Source organism: Tympanuchus pallidicinctus, unplaced genomic scaffold (assembly GCF_026119805.1).
Source record: "Tympanuchus pallidicinctus isolate F22 unplaced genomic scaffold, pur_lepc_1.0 scaffold13, whole genome shotgun sequence".
NCBI lineage: Eukaryota > Metazoa > Chordata > Aves > Galliformes > Phasianidae > Tympanuchus > Tympanuchus pallidicinctus.
Genome location: NW_026294648.1, coordinates 16,462,056 through 16,483,722, shown reverse-complemented (window position 1 = coordinate 16,483,722; position 21,667 = coordinate 16,462,056). Strand labels below are relative to the sequence as shown.

Below are 21,667 nucleotides of genomic sequence, written 5' to 3'. Positions count from 1 at the left end.
GAAATGCATTTTAGGAGTTGCCTGAGTCTGTGTGCTTTGCTTTCCCAGTTCTGTGAAGAGGAGCTCTATTCATCTCTGCTAACTGCTTTACTACCTGCAACGTTTAGTTGAAGCTATTTTTTAATGATATTATAATTTTTGCGCCGATAGCTAGGGAGGAAAAACTGCTATTGCCAACAAATTTCAACATCAGGTTTCCTCAGGCTTGCTAAGGACGGAGAAGTCTCTCTCAAGACCAGCAGCAGCCTAGGCTATGCCTTTCTCACCATCAGACCATACGTTTTGGTTTCTCTTGAGACCTCCAGTGGGTGCTTTGCTCTGTAAAGACTGAGCTGAAAGTTCTCATACATTTTCTCCTGGACAAAGCAGAGTGGTGTGCACTGGGTACTGATTTGATACCAGTGGTCATGGCTAACTTGTATGTGTGTGTGTTTGCATGTTGGCTTCTGAGCAAGCCATCACAGATCCTGCCAATGAGACCTGACCATGTGGAATGGGTGGGCACTGCCTGGGTTATGTGCTTGTGTCACATGGTGAGAGGCTTGTGCGCAATTCTGGCATTGCAGGTCTATGGAAATAGCACGGCCAATGGTGCCATTGCTGTGAAACTGTTCCAGAAGTGTTTCTGTGGCATTGTAGAAGAACAGATTTTGTTATAACTGCACTCTTTGCAGGGGGGGAAAGAGCAGAGTTGTCATGTTCACTGTGAACGTTTTAGTCACTCTTGTTGTCTTTAGTCAGGGCTTCTTGACTGCGTTGTGTTGCCACCTGAGCTGACAGCTCAGAGCATTTGTTGTTGCTTCCTGAACTTCCCAAGACTGTTGTGCCATGCTTGAGTCATCTCTGACCCATCTCACAGGGAAGGCTCAGGAAAATCTCCCCTTCTTACCAGCAAACTGGGGCCAAACGCAGGAAAGAATACGCTCATTTTGAAAGAGGATGACACTCGTGGAGCCTCCTTTGGGATCTGATAGGAAAGACCTCTGCTGCTCTGCAGGACCTCTGTGTTGGTGATAGAGCAGCAGGAGTGGCTTTGCTGCTGCTATGACACCAGAAGCTACAACCCCTGCAGGGGAGGGAGGCTGCAGTGATGCTTGGGGAGCAGCTGCTCCTCTCTGTCCTGCAAAGGAGGGTTCCTTGCTTCCCAAGAATGTGGCAGAGCCGGGCGGCAGCGCTCCATAGCAACACACACATCTCCTGCAAAGGGGAGAAAAATCTCCTGGTTTCACTCAGAGGTGGAAATACAAATCTGTGAACACCCAGTGGAGAATCTTAGCCGTGTGGTTGGTGCTGGTATAAAGCCACCTGAATGGCTTCTCTATAAAAACCCTTTTATGAAACATGATGAGTGTTAAATAACCAAATTACCTGTGCAGGAAACACTAGAGAAATTACATGGTAGTCATCCTACTTATTGCTATTTGCAGCCAGGCAGAATGGTGATTAGAGCTGGCTGAATTAAAGCAAAATGTTTCTCACAAACGTGCTTTCAAAATTCAGAACCAATTTGGTGCTTGCTGGAAGCAAGCAGTTTTGGCTGTCCTTCTGCCCCTGTTCCAGCAAGTGCACTTTTCATCAAGTACTTCTGCTAAAGCAACAAACTGTTGGAGCCTGTTCACATAGGGTGAAGGTAGGAGTGGGGGAATATGTACCTCAAAGCTGTACTCTTACCTACTTAGGGAAGGAAAACACTACGTTTGACCTCCTGATTATTTCTAAATTGTGTTTTTGAACAGGAGTTTGCATTAGACTCCTAATTATATGGATGTCGAGAGCTGTTTGCTGAAGTTAATTATGGTGATTTTTTAAAATTGAATTTATTAAATGAGGGGTGATTAACACTGTGTGTCAGGTGTGCTGTACTGTGATACATCCCCTGGTCCATGAGTCACAGAAGTGTGAGGCTTGAAGACCAAGGGCAGGATGCTCAGCATGGCCCATGTGTGAGAGGCCCATTGCCATCCCTCTAATGTACAATGGTGGAGTTGAACGTTCATTTGGGTCCAGCAGTGGCCTGGAATCAGCCAACCTGGGATCCCTGTGAGGTTTGCTTCTGAAGCAAAGGCCTGGCCTCATCCTGTGCTGCACTGCTAAGGCTTGCCAGTCGCATCTGCTCATTGGTCACAGGCAGTGTGTAGCATGGTGACAGATTAGTGCGGTGGGAAGACGATGAATTTTCAGGAACTGCTTGCTGGGGGGTGATTTTCCTGGCTTCTGCGGGGGGATAAATGAAGCTCAGTAATTAGGTGCCTGCAGTCTTCCAGCAGCCATTTCATTTTTACGTTTTGGATGCTGCCTGGAAACCAGCTACAGGTGGTCAAAGCGTGTGGGCCAGCACCTGTTGAGTCAAAGGTAAAAATGCTGTTTTGATAGTGACTGGAGTCTTTAAGAGATTGTGCTGCTGCAGTTGAAGTCTCTGGCTTTGAACCACTTATAAAACGTGTTCACAGTAGGTGGTGGCATCAGCCTCCTTGTAGTGAATGCAGATATTTATATTATGCAAAAGGCTTTCTTGTTTTGCTGCATTCGGATGATGACTGGAGATACCATTCCTCTTAGGTAAAAAAAAAAGAAATTGAGTCCGAATTTAGAGGTGAATTCAAAGAGCAATTTCTATTTAATATATATAGCAGCAAATAGGAACAAAGCTGCTTAAAGATTACTTTAATGATGAATCATTATGTGGCTCTCACCAGTCTGAAAAGCAATAAAAGTCGAAATGGAGTGCTAGGGTTTAATCGCTTAGAAAATTTGTAGGAAGGGACCTGTATTGTGGAGAGGGTTTTTCACCATATCAAAGTAAAAATACTTTTGAGATGCAATACTATCAAGTGACTTTTCATCCATAGATGAGAGGCAGCTGCTACCTATCGTGTATTGTTCAGGAAGGTTATTCTCTTTGGCTGTTAGTTACTGTTGAGAATATCTTTAAACTTCTGACTGATTTCCTTCCTCCCCCCTGCTTGCTCCCCATTTTAGGGCAGATGCTGTCCTATTCCTTCTCCCTTTGAACGTTATCGTTGTTGCTGCTAATCCTAATTAAACGCTGTAAATTTTAAAAATCAGATTAATCCGAGCCATCAGCCCAGTGCAAACGCTGTGATAATTGGAGATCATAAAAACGTTTGAGGGACTGTGATTTTTACTATAGAGCTGTGATGGCACATGGCCAAAGATCTCGCTACCTTTGTTCAGATGCCATGGGTTGTGCTGTGCACGCTTCTATGTAATGCAGCAGGAGTAGAAATGATACGTGGCTCAACTGTCGAGTTGCACTCTCTGTCTATAAGTCAACAAACTCAACAAACATTAGAGAAATGACATGAAATACCCCCTCCTCACCATAAATGTTGGATGAATCCTATGGTTTCTGCACAGAATTGGCAGACTAGAGCTGGGAGGTGGTTGCATATCAAAACTTCAGCTCGTTTGTGAGCTGTGTGGCAAAGTTGATCTTCTTCTCATTCTGTCCCAACTTAATTTCTGAGGCGGTGACATCAGGGAAGATCTCAGGGGTCGTTATGGATGTAATTACCCGGCACTGAAAGACAGTAAGGGATTAAACTGATACTGCAAACATTTATGTTGGAGTTGGTTGTTTAGATTTTTCTTACAGCTGAGGATGAAGGCACTCAGCGGGAGCAATTAACCTTGCTTGTTTTAGAAGTCTGAGGTAAGAGAAGATGGATCACAGCTGGAAATGCCCCATCTGCACCACTTGTACACTTAGTCTGCCAGTCTGGCTTGGGTTACAGTGGTGGCACTGGTTGGGATGAACATCCCAGCAGCAGCATATTAGGGTTAAGCCCTAATCCAGCCAGTGCTCAGAGTCCACCTGGGCTGTTCCAGGTTCCTTGGACAGGTTTGCTGGAATTAAGGACAGCCAGGCAGGATCTGAGCCTTCACGTTTTACACTCCTCTATGGAACTTGAGCTGCTTTGGCTGCTAGGAGCAAGCGTGGCTGTAGAGTATGTGTTGCTATTTCCTGCTTTGTATGCAGGCACCCCCACTGTGACCTTACGACTTGATGGTAAATGCACGGTTTTTGACAAAAGCTACAAGTTGTCATTCCTCCTCTCCATTCCTAAAGAGCAATTCAATCTTCCAGATGCACTCTACGTGTAACGGTGGAACTGAAGCAGGGAAATCTGTGGGTTCAGAGGCTGATGCTGTTGATGCACACTTGTGTTGGTGGCCTTTTTGCAGCTCTCCTGCTGCTGCCTTGCTCCTCAAAGCTCCCCAACCTTGTCCACCTACTCCATTGTATGTAGACAGTTGCTACTGCAGAGGAAACAATGGTAGCATGAGATCTGTCCCATGAAATGTTATATATTGAGGTTTACCCAGTAGGCTTGTAACGGCCAGAATGTGGAATTAAGAAGTGGGTTTCTTTTTTTGCCTGCTAAGCAACATTCATGCAACATTTAACCATGAATGCCCAACTATGTTCTTTTTCAGCATAACTTTTGGGAAGCTCTGGGCAGATGTGTATTTTATAATAGCTATTGCTTACAAAGGATGAAAAAATTGCAGAAGCATATTAATTATCTACAGTTTAATGTATATAGTGGTTTGCAAACAGCTACTGTGGACATTGTTATCTGAAAGACTGCAATTTTAATGGTTCTAAAGGGGACAATTGTAGATCTATTGAAAACTCTTACAGTTATGGTTTAATTTTAATATGGGTCCTATTTGGAAAAGCCTGTATTTTTTTTCTTTTATGGTACCCAGTTTTATGTGCTTGGCTTATGGCAGTAAAACCGTAGTTGAAAGCTGCAATGAATGCAGATATGTCTGCATCAAAGAGGACTCTTGCCTTAATAACCTACCCATTTTAATTGCTGCTTTCTCTGTTTCTAAAATCATATGCAAATAAAACCAGTGTAAGCCCATAACTCTGAACTGTGCCACAGAATATGGCAAATGCTCTGTGATTGCCTAGATTTTCAGAAGACCAAAGTGATTGTTAGGATCATGTAGTTTGACCAACTGGTGACACAGGGTATAGAAAATGTTATCCAGCAATTTCTTCTTGCCTTTCAGAAGCATATTCAGCCTTGATTAAAGAGTGCAGATCACTGGGACTCCAATGTGTCCTAAGGGTAGTTGCTTTGGTGAGTAATTATTTCTAGTGCTTTAAAAAATTAAAATCTCCAATTGGAATTTATTTCCTTCCTCCATATGTTAAATCTTCTTCTGCCTTTTTCTCCTTAATTAAGGAGGCTGCTGCTAATAAAAATCATTTCACGTGCTGTGGGAAAACGTTGCTCAGCCTTCTTTTTTGCTTAAGTGATTTTGTTTAAACTCTTTGCATGCAGTCTGTTTTCAGACACTTAAATCATGTTACATTTCCCTCCCCCTTTTTTTTCTTCTTTTTTTTCTGGGGCATCTTTGAGCTGTGGATCTCAGAGGTTTGCATTCTGGAACAGCAGAACTCTGCTAACGTTCTCGTTGACTCCATACGCAGAAACAGCATCACCTTTCTAATCTGGGACAAAATTGGCTCTCTTCAAACATCCAAGGGCGTCATTAGCTCCTGCAGCTACTGACCTTAGGACATCATGTGCTATTTATCTGTCATTACTCCTATATATGTGCTTAAGTCTGTGATTTCAAACACGCAATTCCCTGCAAGTGGGATAAGTCATCCAGCACAGCATTCCTTGATTCTAGATGAGCAGTCTTGTCTTTTGCTGTGTTAAAATGCCCGATCTTTAGCAGGAAAGAACTGAGTTGTTTGTCTGCAGTCATTCAAGTCTGACCCTATTTACCCTTAAGCAGGTACTGAGCTGCAATGGGCTGCAAGACATTTCTCTGTAGGCCCAGTTAAAGGCACTTCCATTCACTGATTGTTCCTCATTAAAACCACATCTTGCTGATTATCAGTGATTTTTAGTGTTCCGTTGTAATTTCATGTAATGATATTATTACAGTACTTGGTGTGTCACCAAGCTGTTAGCAAAATACAAGTTGCAATGTGAGCACAGCTGCTATATTTATTCCCACAACCTGCTCTATTAAATGCATTAAAAATCATGTCAGGATTATCTAGCAGGGCTGACGGGCTTCCCATGGTGTGCAGACACAGAGCGCCCTGAGGACGTGACCATCTCTGCTGCTTTCCCCTTCCTGATGCCCATTGGATGGTATTCTCCAGGAGAGATTTATCAGACTTCTATTGCTGTTGAGGTCTTCTTAAGAACACCCAAGACAAAGCAAATTACATGTTTTGTTTGAGCACTGTTCTACTTCTCCAGACTTTTTGTTAACTTTGGGTTTCCTGCTGGCGCTTGAGGAATGAGAAGAAAGTAATGAAATTATGAGTTCAGTCATCAAGCCATTCCTTTGTGATTTCGATATGGGGAGCCTGTAATTGCCAGGATAACTATCCTGTCTGCCTACAACTGCTGGACTCAAGTATTCCCTTGGTGTCTGTCATAAATGCTCCAGTTCAGCTCCTCACTGCTGGCCTCCAGCTCTTTTCTTTAGCTTTGTTATCATTTCCCTTTGCTCCTCTCCTGAGCTATAAGTACTTCAAGCAGGAAAATGGAATAAAACCTTTCCTTCTCCAGTCGCTGCAAATGATTTGCATGCTGTTTTCTATTTTCTGTACCCTTAGTGCTAGCCCTGCTATTTCTTACTTTTTTAGCACCCCTTATCTTTGGATCTCAGTATGACTCCACCTGAACTATTATTTTTTTTTAACCACCCTTTTTGTCATCCTTTTATTTATCCCTTTTTCCCCTTGTATGGTCCATTTATTTCTTTGACATAACAATTACTGACAGCCTGGTATCCTGTCTCCAACAGTGGCAAACAGCAGATGCTTAGAGAAGAATACAAGAAACAGGATGAGAATATAATAACCCTAATATATCCTGCCAGCAGCGATCAGCATCACGTATGCCTGACTGTGTTGTGAATGTGTTTATGCACAGCCCTGTGGGGGTTATAATGCCTAAAACCATGTGGGTGAGGAAAGGATAATTTTACAAGGTGGCAAATTTTCTCACGTAGCTGCTGCCCTCTCCTTGCTTCGCTTTGCTTAGCACTGAAAGCTGCGGCAGTGCCACGCTCGTTTCTCAGCAGGTCATTTGCAGGGCTCTTTGCATCTGATGGAATAGTCTGCATTTCTTTCCCTTGGAGGTTTTTTGGGGTGGTGAAATCCTTATAACACAGCAGATGTAGCGGGAAGTGGGATATTGAGAGTGGAAAAATCATGGCTGTGTAAGGGAGGGAGAGACACGAGCACGGTTCCACTCTGCTTATGGAGAGATTGCAGGTGTCTGGCATGCTTGCCCCATGGGCAAGTGAGTGAGCACCACTGAGCCCTGGGGAAACAGGGCCAGGTGTGTGCTGACAGAGGTAGAGAAGATGATGTGTTGGAGGTGCTGCTGCAAATCCATCAGTTGCTGGCTGAATTGTGCTAAAGCAAAAAAAACATGTGGTAACGTTACAGGGAAGTCTCTTTAAGGGCATTTTTCAGGCTAAATGGGAAAAGTGTTTTGTTGTTTTTAAGCTGTTGGATTTTATATTTTTCTTTCTTTTACTCTTTGGTTACCATTGTACTGCTGGGGATGGTGTGCAGTGTAGTCTTATTTCACTGTCATTTTAACAATGTGATATAAGTGTTGACACCACATTGTTACTGTACATCTATACACACAGACTTTATATGTATTTCTGGCAAATAAACAGAAAGAGGATAAGTGGTTGTTATACAGTGCAAAGAGTATTAATATCTCTTGCACTCTTCCAGTGCAAGAAAAGCAAACCAACCAATCAAAGCCAACTCCCAAACAGACATTAGACATCTAATTATCACTTGTCCACTTTGACTGTGACCATCAGTACTCCAGCAGCCAACGCACCACAGTTAGATTTAATCTCAGCTGGTGGTCAGATTTACTGGTATGAGGATTTTGAGTCGAGTTTTCTTCACCCAGTATATTTTCTTATTGTGGTTGTTGCTTTTTTCATTGCTAGCTTGTAGAAGTTCTTGGTTCTTTCTTAGGATAATATATACAAGACTAACAGGAAGTCAGAAGCATTCCTGTTGACGTGACAAGCCTTCAGTACCTCTCTTTGCTGTTCGGCTTCACCATAAGAGAGTAAGGGTCATTCTCTTAAAACAGATAAGTCCATAAATCTCTACAGCTCCAACCACTCCAGTGCTACCATGTGGCTGTTGAATAGGATTGGGCAATAATCTTTCTGCCTACGTTTTTCTCTACTCCCAGCAGTGCCTGTGGTGACTTCTGCCAGGTGATCCTGGCAGTGGCTTTAGGGGATGCTCAGGACAGGTAGGTGAAGACCTCACTGAGCCTTTCCTGGATGGAGGTTTCTGACTTTGTGCTGAGCTGTGCGTGCCATGCTTCAGGATTGTCTGTGTAAATTAGCTAATGTGCTTTTCTGCCTGGGATTTAGAATTTCTTTGATGCAGAAGCAAGCTGTATCTAGAGACTTGGGGCAAAAATATGCTTGCTGATAGATGCTTTAGGTCTGTATAACTCATCTATAAGTACAGCACATTCTATGTATTTAGCCAGTGACAGTGTTATTTAGGGGTGATACCAAGTAGTCACAAAGTAATAAGCACTGTCTGAGAAGAAAATATGTGCTAAAGCTCTTAGGTGTAATGCTAATTGAAGTAAAATATGTGCTCTATTTGGGCTGTGGAGTATTTCTCTTAGAAATCTTAATAACATTCAAGCCTTAGATATTTTAATATTAGTGTTCTTCAAAACAAAGATGCTGTGATTAAGAACATCTAGGCTCGTTTTTAGTTTGGATTGATTCATTCTTAATGGGTATCTCAGCAGTAGGGACACCTGTGCCTATGTAGTGTATTTAAGTATGGCTCAGTGGTGTATTTCCCCTACACCATGATGGAAAGCAGGTGATGTTAATGCAGGTCACGTTTCAAGTCAGGCTGGTGAGCAAGGACATCAGTATTATGCAGATATAACTCTAAGAATTTGTTAATGCTGATACGGTGCATAGAAAAGAATGTAACTCTCTCTAAGAGCTGAATAAAAGTAAATGTCACAAACAGAAATCTCCCAACTTCGTATTAAATGAAATCATAAATATGCCAAAAGATAATACAAAAACAGTTCAGGCTGTGCAGTTATTGCCTCTGCTTTTTATTTTTCTAAAGGTTTCTCCCTGTTTGTGTGAACGTTAGGTTGTAAAACCCCTCACTAGAATGTCAACCTTGTGCTACCTGCCAATGTAGTTGGATTAGAGTGGAGTAAGCATTTGCTGTGGACCAAGGTGGTTCTTGTCATGATGCAAAAACAAATCTTAGTACCTTCAAGAGCTCCTTTATGTATTTCAAAAGATAAAGCACTTTTTTTTTTCTAGTGTTTTAACTATTGGAATGTGAATGAGAGCATAGCTGGATAGCAATGGTGAAAGGTTGCTTTCTTTATTGGCATCATTAGCCCATGCGAATGCTGGATGAAGTCCTCTCTGCAGCCTGGAAGCAGTATTTTTTTCCAAGGGGAGGTGAAACGTTTTAGTCTGTGCTGAGCCCTGAAAGAAATAGATGCCATTAACCAGAGATTTAAACTTTGTCCCTGGCTGCTGCTGGCTGTCATTTTTATGATGATTCTCTTTTAACTTCTCTGACTCCTGTTGTATAGTTGGCGTTGATTTAGTCTGCCCAAAATAGGCTGGAGACGCCTGCCTCATCTAGGGCTTCCAGTTAATTTTCCCAGGTATTGCTGTGTGTAAGGGTACCGTTTTTCCCTGTCTCTTTCAGCTGTGTCATGGCAAATGAAGTCCCACCCAGGAGAGCAAGTTTCCTTCTCCCCTACTGAGGCTGTAAGCTCTGTATATACTATGGCATCTCTTCCATTGCTTTTTAATCTGCTTGGGCTTGCAACTCCCTTCTCTTCTCTCTCTACCTCTCAGGAAATACTATTTTGAAGGATAGAGATTTTTTAAAAGTGTATCTTAGGGGGTGTGAAATACCTTGCATGTAAAAGTGCGTGGGAGATGTTCTATGGTTGAACCAGGTAACGAGACATCTGGGCAGGGGCAAACAGACCAAGCAGGTTCTTGTTTCATAACTGCAATCACACATCTTGCATTTTTTCCCCCACTTTTTAAAATCAGGCTTTTTTTACTCTATCCAAACCACCAGCTATTGTCTCTACAACGGGCAGCTCAGCATCACCGCTCCTTCAATGGATATGAAGAGTTTAAGCTCATGAATTCTTAAAAGTTTGAAATGCAGGTGTATTTACTTTTTATTGTTTGAGTCCAAAGCTCAGGATACTGAGCTTTGCAAAATGATGCAGAGCAAAAACTGAGTGTGCTAATCTCAGAGTTCTTCACTGCCTTTGCAACACTGATGTACTGGAAGGGGAAAAGATTTTCTTGCATGCTGTGCTGCTGAGGATGCTATGCTGGTGGCAGGCCTCCCGTGATTACATATCTGTTCCCAGGCAGAGGCTGATCAGGTTGTAGTGAGCATATGCTTTGCTTAATGAACCTGCCTGATCAGTGCAGCTAACACGATCAGCTATGAACATCTCTTGGCTCTGACACTGGCATATATAAAAAGGGGTGATGCAGAGAGGTGAGATCTGAGCTGTTTTTTGTGCCTGTTTCGGAAATATGTTACCTGTGCAATATTCATGGATGTCACTTTTCAGTGTGCCTAATGTTAGGGATGGATCTTGGAGAAGTGACCAGCCATAGCTGTAAGGCAAACACCAAAGTTGGGCGCAGCGCTTTCCAATATGGATCTAACGTGCTCTGTTTCTCATTTGGTTATTAGCTGTGGCTGAAGGAGGGACTAAATCCAGAATCCAAATGAAAGGTCTCAATATGTATATAATATAACAAAACATAACAAAAACAACAACAGAAAATCCAGTTTTACTCTCTTCATATTGTCACTCTACACATGCATCAATGCTTCTGTGTATAGGCTGCGTCCTAGTTTGTGGATTCCAGACCTACAAAGAGATAACTGTGATCAGGAGTGAACTATCAGCCGCATCACTGCCCCCAGCAAAGATGAATTCACAGCCCTCAATGGATTTTGCAAATGGATTTACAGTGTTCTTACACTGGTGTAGAAGATGGTATCTCCCCGAGACAAGCAAAAAGCTCACAGGAAACACTTTGTGAATAATAATTACAGAGCTGTATTCATCTCTTGATTGTTTTGAGATTTCTGTGACAAAGCTGTGCGTACTGAGGTGGATTTGCTCTTTCATTACATGTTACTTAAGGACCTCTTTTTTGCTTCTGGGTGATTGAGGAAAAGTGAGAAAACACTTAAATCGAACACTGAAACTCCCAGTGGTGTGAGAAGTGCCCAAGGGGGCTGGATGTGTCTTGTAATGGCACCAGACCTTTTGAAGATGGAATAGCAGAGGGGTCAAGTTTGAAAATCTTGGTATGATTATATAAGATCAGGTTAGCCTGAATGATATAATATTTGATTGCAGAGGAAACAGAAGAAAAGTCTGTTTTTAGATGTTAGGAAAGGGTAGCTCCTTTTGGGCAGGAGACATTGCTTTCTGCATTTTTGTTTCTGCACAAGCATAGATGTTGATTCCTGAACAGATTAAAAATCCACTGAGAAATTGCTGCCTGGAACTGTTGCTTCTGTCTTTTATAACAGCGATTCCTGGTGTGCTATATAGAAACTCATTGCCATGGAAGTGGTGATGTATATGGAAATCTGAAAATGTGCTACATCTCTAATGAGCTCTGAGGCAAAATTATCTATGAACAGCTCTTCGGTTATCAGAAAAGCTTTTGAGAGAGCTCAATGTTTGCAGATTCTGTAATCTATTTCCTGGGTATCGGGGCAGTTACTGTTAATAGCTGAGTTCTGTGAAAGGTTGATTATTTTAATCCATGCGGTTTTCCATTTCTGGATGAGTTTTAAAGGCAGTCATAGAATGTAGCATCTCCAGATGAAGTATTTTCCCAAGTTAGTGACTTTTATGTGAATGATGATTGCAGGCAAGGAAGAAGGATATGAAAAAGGAAATTTGTATGTGGATTTAGTGAATAAAAGCTGTATGATATTTATGCTACTTCTACATCTTGTTCAATCCTTTGAACATATGTAACAGCATCTTTTTGACTGCTGATCTGTGCAGCTGAAGTAGTTGAGGTGGACCAAGAGTCCCCAGCTACTGAAGGGCTTGAATCAAGACACTGATCCATCAGAACAAATATCTTACTGCTCAAGTTCACACTGTGTAGTTATTAACAGTGCTGAATCGAGGCATGAAATCCAAAACACACAAATGTGGGCAAGAGGCTCTGAATACTGTGTTCTGAATGTTGTTTTTTTTTTCTGAGGGGATTTGTTTTATGATTTAATTTTTGCATGACAGCAGTTTCTCTGTGCTTATAATAAGGCAGCAATTTAATTGAACTGTCTATTTTTATAGCAGGATCTAAACAAGAATTACTCGAAGGTGCTTCTCGTAATGTTGACAATTCTCCTTTTTATAACACACTTATTTGTAGGCCTTTCATGGCTGTGACACATGTATGTAGAGAAGTAGTACATATTTATAGACTATGTCTGCAGTTGAAGGCAAATAAGCAGGTTTTGACTTTAGTGGGATATTTTCCTGTGTAAGGACTGTTTTTAAATAGTGTGGATAATAGTGTCTTTGCTATCTGAGGAGTGTATGGGTATGACTCACAATGTCATAAATACTACTGCTATTACAGCGAGCATCCAAGTGAAATTACACAAAATTATACATTTGCCAGGGTTCTTTTCTCTAACAGCCAAACTTCAAAATAGGAAGCATTATTATGTATTTCTGTGCATTTGAGCTGAACGTTCTTGGTGGCCCGCTAGACAGTAGTTCTGGACATTATCAGTAATTCACACATCTCTTATGCCAGCACGTGCTGCTTGTTCAGTGATGTTCAGGCCATGCAATGCTGAGAGCTGGTCTAGGTTGCTCAGGGCCATTTGCCTTCCAACCTGTCTTGAAATTATGGAGGTGCAAGATTTGTGGACTTGAACCCCATACGGATCCATAGCCTCACCAAGCCCACTGTGCCTTTATTGCAAGTCTTTCCCAAAAGGAGGGATGATCATCCAAACCTCATTTAACAATAGTGAACTAAGACATGGGAAGATTGGATGTTATGCCTAGGTTAAATGCCTTGGCATGGCTGAGAAATGACTGCAAGCTTTCTGCATAGCAGTGTCCAGCCTTTCCCTGCAAGAACCATCGTACTTCAGACTTGTCACATTTGAGCCCACGTGTCTTTACAAATAGAGAAGTTACAAAGAGCTCAGAAATTAAGAATGTCCTCTCTTGAATATGGGATTTCTGAAAACCAGTTAACGCTGTTATTTTTGAATTGGAATCTGTTGAACAAAGAGCAGTAATTGGGCAGATGAAAGAAAACGGTGCATGTAGTTGTTCATGTCGGAGTCGTTCTGTAGCTGGAATCAGTCCATAATAAAGACCTTCTTCTCTCCCTATTTAAAGCTTTTGTTCTTTATCAGGTTTCTAAGAAAGTTCCCCAGTTGATTGCCTGGGGTGGCATTTGCTATTGGGGTAACAGTCAGATTGGCCCATCTTTGTTTAGGATGCAGAAGTCTGTGAAGAACTCTATGTCCAGGCAGCTTTCTGGAGTTGAGCTACAGTCCTCAGGCAACCATAGTCTGTGCTGCTTGGAAAATAGTTGTTTCGCAGCTAGCTTAAGGACTGATAATGCAGCACAGCACTGAACCCTGCCAGTGAGATAACTGTGCTCATTGAGCTGTGGGGAACAGCTCTGTTCAGCTGAGAGTCTGTTCAGCTCTGTCCCATTTGCTTAGGGTTGGGAGAGAGGCAGTTTCAACAGAGCTGGTGCTATGATCCTTATGCTTCAGGCACAGGTTTTCTAGCAAAAATATGCTGGAGCTTCCTTTTTTTCCATCCAGGCTGTGATGAGGTTAGCGCTAACAAAGTGCAGCCCCTTGTCTCTCATTCTGGAAATAGTTTTCTGGAGGTGGGTATATTTGAGAGAAGAGAGAAGATAGTTTTTTCTCTTCCTTTTGTTGTAATGATGGCATTAAGATATCAACATTTCTCTTGAGTGCTACATTTCAGTTATCTTTTCCTCCAGCTAGTTGAGGTGTTCAGGCTGACAGGAGACTTCTGGCTCCATGGTGAAAGAACAAACTGAAAGTAGCTGACTGTGATTCCCAGCCATCGCGTGCTTATGCCTCACAGTGGTGGACAGAAAGAAAAGGCCAGCTGTTTCATTCCAGGGGTTATAGTGCTTGCTTGTCTGGGACGCACAGCCTGAGCAAGCTTTTTCTCATTAGGCTGTCAGCAGGGCATCTGAATTTGCAGCTTGTGTTCCATGCAGGACAAAGTTCGTCATGCGGAAATTGGAAATCCTAATACAAGAATCCACATATCAAAGCTTGCTTCCTGCTTTCTTTCCAAAATGTTAGAATCTGACTTTAAAGGCTGGTGAGTCTCCACTGATCATGGCTGAGCCTTGAGTGATGCTGCCTCTATTGCTTACTGCGTGTCTGGAGCTGCTGCTTATGCAGTACAGGCTATGCTGCTGTTGCCCAAACTGCTTATCACCAAAAAAGTAGTTCTGAAACCTGACAGAATAGTATAATTTCATAAAGGTTTATCTTGACCCTATTTTTGTCTCTCTTTTCCTGTCTTCTCGCAGTGACAAGTGTTGGAGTCCCTCCAAGACTGTCAGTGGGCTACAGCCTGGGACCCTCCTTTCAAAGCTTTTCTGCTTTGTTTCTTAGTGGCATGTTTGTTTCCATGGAAATCTCCCCCCAACTCCCAACCTAATTCAAATTATAAAACTATCAGGTGCATAAACAATGCTGTCATTAAAGAGCACTCACTGTCCAAACAGATGCTCATCCTGTGCCCTACCAGGCAGGGCAGTGAGGCAGCATGAGGAGGTTGTGTGGCCACTGAAACTTAGTGAGAACCTATAAAGCTTTGGAAGAGCAAATGAGGCCATTATGCACCCCTGAAGAGGAGTTTCCTGTGGCTGGTGTTCCTTCAGGTTGCCATGTCCATAACAATTATGTCCACAGGAAAGTTGGGGTATTTTGCCTTGATCAAAATTATATGCTTTATTTGCGTGTAAAAGCCTGTCTGTGAAGCTGATATTGGACAGATTTACAACAGTTGCTAAAAACAAAAACACAACAAAAAAAACCCAAAACATAGATACGTGTGGTCTTGCCAGTAAGAGTGAATTAACCAGAAAACATAGAACCATAGAATTATTAAGGTAGATGACTCTAAAGTCATCTAGTCTGATTGTAAACCCATTAGCACTATGTCCTTCAGTGCCACATCTCCATGGCTTTTGAGTGCCTACAGAAGCAATGATTCCACCACTGGGCAGCCTGTTCTAATACTTGACCTCCTTGCTCCTGATGTATTTGATGTATTCTGATACAAGCTAAGATGCTATTGGACTTCTTGGCCACCAGGGCACACTGCCAGCTCATGTTCAGCCAGCTGTCCACCAGCACCTCTAGATCCTTATCATCTGCACAGCTTTCAGCCACTCTGCCCCAAACATGTAGTGCTGCATGGGGCTGCTGTGACCAAAGCGTGACCCCAGCACTTGGTCTTGTTGAAGCTCATTCCATTGGCTTCAGCCCATCAGTCCAGATTCCTCTGTAGGGCCTTCCTACCTTCAGGCAGATCAACGTGTCCCCTCCCACCTTGGTGTCATCTGCACACTTACTGAGGATGCACTCAGTCCCCTCAGTGTTGAAGTGAGGGCTTAGCTTTTGTCACAGAGAATGGAAATACGGCTGCAATGCATCCAGGCAGTTTTTGTGTGTGATGTGCTGTGTCAAATAAGAGTTGTTGATTAGTATTAATATTTCCCATCCCACTTGTATCCTGGTGAAGCACGAACTGCTCATGGCAATGTTTTCTTCATTTCATTCCCTCCTTCTTGTCACTGAAGGAGAGAATATCAGTACAAACAAAAAAAATAAAAAGCGTACTTGAATGATGTGGAGACAACAGTGCTTTGTGAAGCTTTACCAATACTGTTATATTGGTAACCACTTTTTGTAAGTGCCATGTTAGCAGGACAAAACTCACTGCACAAGAGAGTTTGCAGCCCTTTTCAGACTGTGGGATGAAATGTGGATTTGCATCCCTAAAAGTATTTGCATCTATATTCAGAATTCAATTTTGGTAACCAGGAATAGTCTAGGCATCTTCCTTGTAATTATGAAGAACTACTAACTTGCACAATTACTGCTTTGAGAGAGATGTGAATTTATTTTGTAGGAAGTGGAGAATAATTTATTGCTATTTAAAAAGCTGGCAGAATTGCTTTGTTTGCTAGCAAATAGTATAGAAATTCAAGAATTGCTACGGTGGAGAAGGCTTCAGATCTCTCTTGTTTGATGTTTCAGCCGTGACAGATGCAGGGTCAGATCACTGCAAGAAAAGGAAGGAAACTTGTCGTAGGAGAGTTGAAGTTTCTTTTAAGATTTCTTATGGAAGAGGAAGAGGGAGGACAGCTGAGATACAGGGAAGGTGTTACCACTTCTGTGCTCTTCTGTTGCTTCGGTTTATGAAAATGAGATGCTATGGATCTCCTTTCTGCATTGCTACTCATAGTCACAGCCTGAGGACTGCAGGCGCTGCCTGAACTGAAGAGAAGGGGTGCATTACACTATTGGTTGTGTCTTGGATCGTGCTCAGAGCAGAAGGACGTGGCCTGCAGCCTGGCAGCAAGTAGTGGCAGGGTTTCTGCAGTGTCTGGTGGGGTGGTCAGATCATCGATTTGCTGTTCATCAGCCGATGCGATGTGCAAGAGCAGTGACTGCTTTTAGAAGTACTGCAAAATGTCCACAGCTCTGTGTTTCAGAACTGTTTTCCTTTATCTTTGAAATAAACCGTGGAAAGCAATTTTCCATTGTTCTGTTGTAAAATTATAGCTGAGCATTGTTCTGTGCTGTGATGGAATCTTCCCATTCATCGGGTTAGATCAGCTCTGCTGTGCCTCCTCTCTGTAGCTTCTGCCAGCTTTTTGTGTTTGCTGTTTGTTTCCAATTCAGTTATTGGTTAGATTAAAATAGATGAGATATGATGTACTTTTTGCATTAATACTGCCAGGATCTAAAGCCTAAAATAGAGCTTTGCTAACAGGTGCAGATACTCCTTGTCAATAAATAGGTGTCAGTTCCTGTTGATGTCTTTCAGTGATTAGGTTGAATGCTGTTACTGGTCTTGTAACAGAATACTATTTGCTTATCATGTTGGCTATGGTTAAGTGTTTCCTTCTACAGAATGTTATTGGAATAAGTTCTTACCATGCTTGTCTTCTGGTCTTTGGAAAGACCCATTTTTCACAGCACATTTTCTTTTGATGTCTGATTCAAAGCCTATTTTAATCATTGTAGTCTCCCATGCATTTAAATGCAGCCAAATCAATGGCCGTGCGTTTAGGCACAAAGACTTACTGCTCACATCTGTGTGGAGGGAGGATTCCATCTTGGAGTGCCAGGAGAAAGGGACTTGGGTGTCGTGCTGAAAGCCAACTGCGTGTGAGTGTCAGCAATGGGTGCCAATGTGGCCACTGAATGCACCTGCAGAGGAAGGACTGGTGATTCTGTACCACACACCTATGAGATGGCTGCCTTGGCGTTCAGCCCTGCTGTGATGTTAACACTTTTTACAGGGGATTATAAGAATTTGGAAGAGAATTCCATAATATTCTGAAAAAAAAAAACAAAAAAAACAAAAAAACCAGTCTGAAACTTGTGTTTTTAACAAGAGGCTCAGTCTAGCTAAAATAAGGCTAAGAGGATACTTGTCAAACGGTGTAAGTACTATGGCAGGAGCTTTGTGGTCACAAGAAGCTTTTTAAGCTAGCAGCAAAAATGGAACTGTATAGATCAGTGCATGGAAGCTAAAATTAGGCTGATGCGTTTTGGGTAAGAGTGGAATTCTGAAAAACCTTACCCAACAACACCATACTGATCTTTATCACTAAAAGGTCCTAGGAATGTATTTTGAAGGTCAAGATCACTGACTTTCAGGGTAGCTGTAGAAGCCTCTGATTAAAGATCTCTGGGTTATACCACGAGCGTGATCATACTGTCTTTAACCCATCTCCTCTTGGCCTTAAAGCTGAGGCACTTGGCACTCACTGACTTGAGTGAGCTTTGCAGTGAGTTCTTTCAAAGTCACACCATTAGGTGTTAATTCCCGTAAGGGTGTAATTGGCTGGGATTGCTCTGTAACACCATGCTTTTTAAAGGGATTTTTTTTTTTTTTCCCTTTGCTGCTTTGATTTAATATTTTTCATGTCCTTATTTTAAATTAATATTTCCTAGAATGTCTTTTGCCGGAGGAGCTTTTAGATATAATGTCTTCCACCGTGTATGAAATTACCTTACTGATGCTCATGGGTGTTTTCTCTTGAGAGTGAGAACTCTAGCTAAATATTTTAGGCAAGTAATGAAATGGTCTCTTTAATAGAAAAACAAAAAAAAGGGGGAAAAAAAAGGCAACCTTTTGAAATGAATGTATTAAGTAAGTGGAAAGGGGAAGGATGGGAGAAGTTTTCTTCCTTCAAGGAACCATCACCACAGATTTTGGAAATGGAATTGTATGGCAAAGGCTTACTTTTGAGATGATGGTTGCTTTATTTTCTTTTATTTTCATTATAGCATTTTCTATGGTAATACTGAGTAATTGATGTCTGTCAAGTGGCGTGCTCCATCTTTCTCACTCCTGCTGGTAAGATGCTCAGCTTGAAAGCACCATCATGCATTCCTGCCATGGATATTTTAAAGTTCACCAACCAAGTTGAGATTTGCTAGAAAGAAAACACTGATCTGGCAGAGTCACACAATCCAAATGGATGAAAATTTAATGTCGACCAGAATTGTATTGCTGGAAAATAATAACCTTACCATGCTCTGCTTCAGAGCGCTTCGGCTGCATTAGTAAAGCTTTGGGATGTCCTTGCACTACTGATGCTGTTGGATTGCAGGCCAGTGCTTTCAAATGAAGCACAGAGTTCTGTTACCTCTTTCAGATTCCATCCTTGCACTTTCCATTATGTTGGATAAAACCTGCCCTTCCCTTGACAAATGTGAGTTGCTTCTCTTCACCTTGGCTCCTTTCCTAACAGTTTCCTAACAGTCTTGCTGTTTTTTCTCAAGTGTTTGCTGCAGGTGCACTTCAGAGGTTGGACTGCCTGGGAATTGTTTTGAGGTTGAAGAGCTCTTTGTAATGTCTGCTGGCATGCAATATGCTAAAATCTGTTTGGTTTTTTTTTTCTGAGTTGTCCGTAGGTAATGATAGCTTTTACAAAGATCAAAAGATGTTCTAATTGTGTTTAAAATGTGATTTTTTTGGTAAGATTTTTCTAAGATTTTTGTAATTCCAAATCTGAAGTATCTAAGATGCAGAATTTCAGGCTTTTCTTAGTGAGATTTTACTTGTTGGTTTTATTGCACAAAGTTTTGGTAATCTTCTGAGGAGGTCTGCGTGCTGAAAATGGATAATCCGCAGTTTCCTAGCAAACTTCAATTCTACTTCAGTTCCTTTTGGTTTGGCTTCTGGCACAGGAACTTCATAGGATTAACTGCATTGCGAACACAATGCTAGCATTTATTCAGTTCAGTGCTAACACAGGTGTTCTGTCCTTCTGTTGGTTTTAAACATATATATATATATATATATATATATGTATGTATGTATGTATGTATGTTTGTTTCTGTGTTGTATTTTACCACAAAAGCATCTGTCTGAAGTTCTTGCTGAAAAACAAAAAAGCAAAATAATTTTCCTAGGTTCATTTACTGCAACATTATTCTAATGCATTAACATGCCTTCTATTCTTACTCAGCCCAGAGCTTTCATTTGTCCTTCACTTTGTTTTCACCAAAGCACATCAGGCATTTCTTGGCCTGAAGATGTGGTACAGCTGTTATTCTTCATCTGCTGTAAGATGCAGTGTGTTTTTGCTGTCAAAAAGAACGTCCTTATGCCACTGGTCAGTAATATGACTTCATTCTTGAAAGTAAAGGATTCGGAAACTGCTGTGGTCAGTTTGAGCTGAAGTCTGTTGTGCCAAGTGCACTTCTGCTTCAGGGAGTGTATTTTGCAGTTGTGAAAGGAAAGGTTTCTTGAATATGAATGTTGATCATTAGTAACATAGGCTTGCCATCATTCCCTTGTTTTGAAAGCAGCCTTCTTCAAAAGGATATTTTGCAGGTCTCAGATCTGGTGTGTGTGGAACGGCCATCATCACACTCTGTGTGATTCTGTTGGGCTTATAGGCTTGTAACTCTTCTGGAAACTTTTGTGTTCCTTCAAACAGAAATAAGTAACTGCAGATTGAAGTCCCAGACAGTACAGTGTGGGCCGTAACCTGAAATCCTGATGGAGGGAAGAAGCTGTTAAGGTAATGCTGATATTTGAATCACTCTCATTGAGTTGTTCTTTCACTGAAAATCTCCAAAATCCTTATATTGATTTGTATCAATCATCTGCTATGTTGGAATGTAATTAGAATCATAGAGTCACCGCGGTTGGAAAAGACCTCTAAGCTCAGCTAGTCCAACTTTTCACGTATCAGCAATATTTTCCCATCAAACCAAATCTCTTAATACAACTTCTAAGTGTTTCTTGAACACCTCCAGGAATGGTGACTCAACCACCTCCCTGGCCACTCTGTGGGAGAGGAAAATTTTTCCTTATATCCAACCTGAACTTTCCCTGCCACAACTTCAGCCATTCCCTCCGGCCCTCTAATTGCTGCTATATGGCTTAAGGTGTAATACTGTTATCTAATTTTGAAACAAAACAGAAAAGAAACGCATCTCTTTGTGGTGAGTGGAATGGATGGCCATTTTTTGCTCGCGTGGCCAAGGCCCAGGGGCTGCAATGGCACTCAGGAGCAGAGCTTTGCCTCACTGGCTGCTGCAGGGCTGAGAAACTTGCCTCAAACAGTTTGCCAAGGACACAGAAACGGAAATAATTTGAGGTTTGCATCTATTTATAACTACAAAAAAAAAAAGAAGTGCTTTTTAAAAGACAAAAATTGCACAAAACGTCTCCTGTCAAAATTTCACTCGTCAATGTCAAGTTCTCATGACATTGACAAAATAGCTGTTTCTGCGTGGAAAATGTGACAAAACTGAGTTCTGAATTTGTTGCTGACTTCTGTATCTGATACCTTCCTTGGAGTTAGCTCATTTCTCTGGGAATGTGTTAGTTCTCAGCTAACAGTACAAGGAACGGGTGAGCTTTCCTCCCAGAGTAATCTTGGTGTCAACCTTCTATTAAAACTGTAGTTTACTCCTTATGAAACACCTACTAAAGCAGCCAGGAGGTGAACAGTGCTAGCAGGTTGTACAGCTGGGTGTACAAAGCAGCAAATTCACTGCCTCTTCCATGACTCTGATCCTGAAGCCTGTACTTACAAGACTTCAGCCTCACCAGTGCTGCAGGAGGGAGAAGTTGTTAACATCAGCCTTGAGGAGAAAGGCAGTGAGTTTGTGATGACAGCGTTGCCCAAGACGTGATGTGCTTACGTTTTAAAAGACTTTCTTAAGCAGTCACAATAATTTCCATTTGTCTCCTTCAAGGATGGGGGAGAACAAGTGTGAAGGATAGTGGTGACAAAGGGTGTA

General features: G+C 41.8%; 1 protein-coding gene across 4 annotated transcripts in view; it reads left to right on the top strand.

Annotated features, from left to right (window-relative positions):
• Window positions 1–21,667, top strand: part of HTR2C (5-hydroxytryptamine receptor 2C) — a 276,338-nt gene that overhangs the window by 83,636 nt on the left and 171,035 nt on the right. The gene's annotated exons all lie outside the window — the stretch shown is intronic.